Below are 5,082 nucleotides of genomic sequence, written 5' to 3'. Positions count from 1 at the left end.
GATGGTGATTTGTGAAGAAAATCAAATAGCATGGAACCACATGGGAAAAGCGGGTCTGCTTTGGCAGGGTGGTCATTGGGGAGGGCCTCTCTGAGGAGGTGACAGTCCAGCTGAGACCTGGAGGAGAAGATGGAGCTAGCTGGGGAAGGAACTGGAGGAAGAAACTGCATGACTGGACAGCAAGTGCAAAGGTCCTGAGGCAGGAACAGGCTTGGGGGTTTAAGAGACTGTGGCTAGACTGGAGTGAACAAGGGGAAAGTGGAAAATGAGGTTGGAAAAATAGAGAATTGTTACGGAGCCTCACAGGCTGAGACAAGTGGGGAGACACTGAACATTTTGGATAAATAAGTATCTTGTTCATTTATTCGTTGACAAATAATTATAAGGCACTTCTTATGTGTCAGGCACAGATTCAGTACTGAAGACTACAGACTTTACAATCAGTCTGGGCTAGATAGTTTCTACAATATTAGCCAGGAAAAAGATAAGAAAATGCCTGTTGGGGACAGAGAAATGATAAGACTCTAGAGCAGTCACAGATAAAACATTTTTTTAAATAGTAATAGTTTTTATTTTTTTAAAGATTGCCCCTGGTAACATCTGTTGCCAATCTTTTTTTTCCCTCCTCCTTTTTCTCCCCAAAGACCCCCCGTACATAGTTGTGTATTCTAGTTGTAGGTCCTTCTGGTTGTGGCATGTGGGATGCCACCTCAGCGTGGCCTGATGAGCAGTGCCATGTCCGCCCGCAGGATCTGAACCTGCAAAACCCTGGCCGCTGAAGTGGAACTCGTGAACTTAACCACTCGCCCACAGGGCCGGCCCCAAAACGTTTTTAAAATGTGACTCATAAACTCATTTTCCTTAAAGTTTGTCCACCACTAGACTTGATTAGTGACTGAGGGGGCCACAAAAGGAAGGGGGATTAGAATTCATTAACTCCTAACTGAGAGAAAACTATAACTTAAGCAAAAGGTGGTTTTGGTTTTTTTTAAGATTGGCACCTGAGCTAACAACTGTTGCCAATCTTTTTTTTTTTTCTACTTTTTTCTCCCCAAACCGCCCCCCAGTACATGATTGTATATTTTAGTTGTAGGTCCTTCTAGTTGTGGTACGTGGGACACTGCTTCAACATGGCCCGATGAGCGGTGAAATGTCTGCGCCCGGGATCCGAACTGGTGAAGCCCTGGGCTCCTGAAGCGGATTGCACGAAGTTAACCACTCAGCCACGACCGGCCCCATTAAGCAAAAGTTCATAGCTAAAAGAATTTTATTAGCTCTTATAACGGAAGTTAAGAGGCGGGTCTGACTTCTTAAGGTTTGACAGGACCTGGGGCACAGGTGACTCATCAGCACTTGGTCTCTCCGTCTAGCTGTTTTTCCCTGAGTTGGGACATTGGACCAGCTCAGCAATCCCAATAGAACAAAATCTCCCCTCCCAGCAGTTGCAAGGAGAGCCCGGGGCAGGCTCTCATTGGCCTGGATTGGGTCATGTGCCCACCGCTGGACCAATCACCTTTCGGGGAGGGTGCTGGTGAAGTGTTCTGATTGGCCAGGGCTGAAACATGTCCACCTGCAGTTCCCGGGGTGGGATCAACACACTTTTCAAGCCACAGGATGAGGGGAAGGAAGGATGGTTCCCAAAAGAAAGATTAAGGTGCTGTGTAAGGAAGGCTGCCATGGATGGGGCAGATGACCTAACTCTTCGGAGGGGCCAGAGGAGCAAGCTTGGGGCTGGTTTCCTGTTCCCAGGCCATGCAGGGGGCATTTTCCTGGCCCCACCAACCTGTGTCAGTTCCTTTGGGGCCAGCAACAGGCTAAGTCCCGAGAGGAAGTGACTTGCCCAGGATCCTGCAACTAGTAAGGCAGAGCCCGGCTTCACACTCAGATCTCACTGCTCCTGAATCCCAGGGGCTGCAAAAATACTTTTCAAAACCAGAAGGAGGTGTGTATTTCATCATAGCTGGGACTGGGGGTCATTTGTGAGATGGGGGTGTTACGATCAAGTGCTTATGAGGGCCGGGGAGGGAGAAAGGCTGACTCATAATATCTACTGAATGCTTACCTCGTGGCAGACTGCAGACAGCTCCCTGCAGCTCTGAGTGGTGAGTACACTTAGTCCCGTTTGCCGATGGGGAAACTGAGGCACAGAGGTCATGTAACATGCCCAAGGAGACACAACTGGTGGGTGGCAGGGCTGGAATCCGAGCCCTGATCTGACCCAGAGCCTTCGTGCTTTAACCCCCACCTGCAGCCTCAATGGAGGGAGGGAGGTAAGGAGGCTGGTGACGAGGGAGAAATGTGTCCCCTATGAGAAAATAGCAACACAGCAGGAAGAGAAACAGCTGCCGCTGAGGAGTGAGGTGCCCTGGAGACATCAGGCCCCAAAGGGCAGCTGCTACTCACATCAGCCGATTAAAGAGGAGCCAGAAATCCAGATTTTTTAAATGCTAGCTCCATTTTTTAAACATACTGTGAGCAAAATAAAACACGTGTATGGGCTGCCTTCTGCCCGCGACTTCTCAGCTGGTGCAGGGGTGATTGGTTTTGGTGGATGTGTGCTGCTATCTGGCGGTGGAGTCGGGCAGGTGGCAGCGCGGGGCGACAGATGGGTTTCCAGCTCCACTGGGAACATCGTGCATGCCCCTCTGGGCTCGCTTCTCCTTAGAGGTGGTCTGGGTAGGGCGCCTGCCCCCAGCTTTCACCCTGTGCCCTTCTCATAAATCTAAAAATTTCAAGCTACCCTTTTAAACATTATTTCATGACAGGCAATGTATGCATAAGGTAAAGAATAAGAGTCAGATGATACAAATGGGTTTAGAGCAGAAGTCAGCGGCCTGCGGCCAGTGGGCCAAATCCTGCCCAGCCGTGTTTCTATGGCCCCACGGGCATTTTTTTGTTTAATGGTTGGAGGGAAAAAATATTTTCTAACACAAGAAATTCAAATTTCAGTACCGGTCCTAAAGTTTTTTGGCGCACAGCCACACCCATCATTTGCATACTGCCTACGGCTACTTTTTTAACACAGCAGCGGAGTCGGGAGACCAGAGGCCTGCAAAGCCTAAAATATTTACTATCTGGACCTTTGCAGAAAAAATTTACCAACTCCTGGTCAAAAGTGAAGAGAAATTACTCCCATTCATGTCGCCCCAAGCCCTCAGTTGCCTCCCCAGAGGCCATCATTTCGACAAGACCCTTACAAGTGCCATGTCTGGGAATAGAGACCTCCCTGTCCCCACTTTTCACACCACAGGTAGAGCATTATATGCACACTTCTGCACCTTGCCTTTTCCCACTTATATTTTGAAGACTGACTTGTCCATGCTTCCTTATTCTTTGTTACAGCTGTGTGGCGTTGCAACCTCAGGCCGCACCTTCATTTGCTAACTCGCCTCCCGTCGAGGTCATTTTCAGTCTTGGTAATACAAACTGCTGTCATGTGCATCGGGGAACTTAAGTCTTGCTCCTTGGGGCCAGTAGAGCCGAGGGGTCAATTCCTGGGAAACGAGTTGCTGGGTCAAGGGTGTGCGTGTGTTACATTTTGATAGCTCAGGCCAGACTGCCTTCCACCAAGGCCTTGCCCATCTCTCTCTCTCACGGCCTTTGAAAGTACCTGTTTCCTCACAACCTTGCCAGCACGGCATGTTCTCGAGTGTTTTGTACTTTGCCAATCTGATAGGTGGTTTTAATTTGCATTTCTCCTACTGTATTTCATTGAATCTAAGATGTCGTTGACTGTAAGACACACCCTGATTTCAGAGATGTTTGAATGTAAAAATTTGCATCTTAGAATCATCGAAATACAATATGTTGAGTGAGATTGGCTATCTTGTCCTGTTTCCTTACCACATTTCCTTACTCGGTGCGTGTCCTTTTCCTTTTTTGGTTGGGGGGAGGCAGAGTAGTAGTGTTGAGAGTTTGGGGTTCAAATCCCACCTTTGCCACTTATAAGCTTGTGACTTTGAGCAAGTTCTTAACCTTTCTGTGAGTCAGTTTCCCCATCTGTAAGATGGGATAATAATGGTACATACCTCAGAGGGTAGTTGTGAAGATTAAAGGAATTAATACATGCAAAACACCATGTTTCTGGAACATACTAAATGCTCCATAAATGCTATGCTTGTCATCTTTCTTTTGGGTTATCTTTTTTCTTTTCTTTTTTTTAAAGATTTTATTTTTCCTTTCTTCCTCCCAAAGTCCCCCGGTACATAGTTGTGTATTGTTTTAGTTGTGGGTCCTTCTCGTTGTGGCATGTGGGACGCCGCCTCAGCATGGCTTGATGAGCGGTGCCATGTCCCCGCCCAGGATCTGACTGAACCCGCGAAACCCTGGGCCGCTGAAGCGGAGCATGTGAACTTCACCACTTGGCCACAGGGCTGGCCTGTGGGTTATCTTTTTTCCTTAATGAGTTGCAAGGGCTCTTTATAAATTAAGGAAACTCATCCTTTTGATCCTCCCACTCCGCACCCAGGCCCCTGGTTTTTATTCCTTTTTCTCTGACCACAAAAGTAACAGATTATACAAAATTAAGACATTATGGAAATAAATCGTACAGGAAGAAGCCAATTCTTGTTGTTGTACACCTACACTGGGTTTCATAGGAACAACCCAGAAGTCCACCAATGGAGGAGTGACTGAGATCCCCATGGCCCCCTGCCCACCCATTCCCATCCCTTTTTGGTTGTATATTTTAGCAACTATATCAAATATTAAATAAAATACCAACGCTATACTCCAGACACACCCCAGGGGGACACAACTCCATGTGAGCGCCATGAAACACCACTAGCAAATGTGTCACACACGCGACCAACCAGAGACCCCTCCCCAGAGAACCTACTCTCTGTCTTGTGGGCGCCCGTGACCCTTCCTGTCAACAGTTTGTCAGCTTCACTTCTGTAGTTTGTATTATAAAATCTATAGCATGAGGCTGGGTTTTTTCCCTAACTGTAAATTGGAAATACAAACAAAATTATACAAGGTTATCCACCATCCTGCTACTCAAAGAGTGGTCTGTGGATCAGCACTGGCATTCCCTAGGAGCTTGTTTGAGAAATGCAGCATCTCGGCAGCCCCCAACGCCAC

This window comes from Equus przewalskii, chromosome 21, assembly GCF_037783145.1.
Source record: "Equus przewalskii isolate Varuska chromosome 21, EquPr2, whole genome shotgun sequence".
NCBI classification, from domain to species: domain Eukaryota; kingdom Metazoa; phylum Chordata; class Mammalia; order Perissodactyla; family Equidae; genus Equus; species Equus przewalskii.
Note: the sequence above shows the minus strand (reverse complement) of the source record.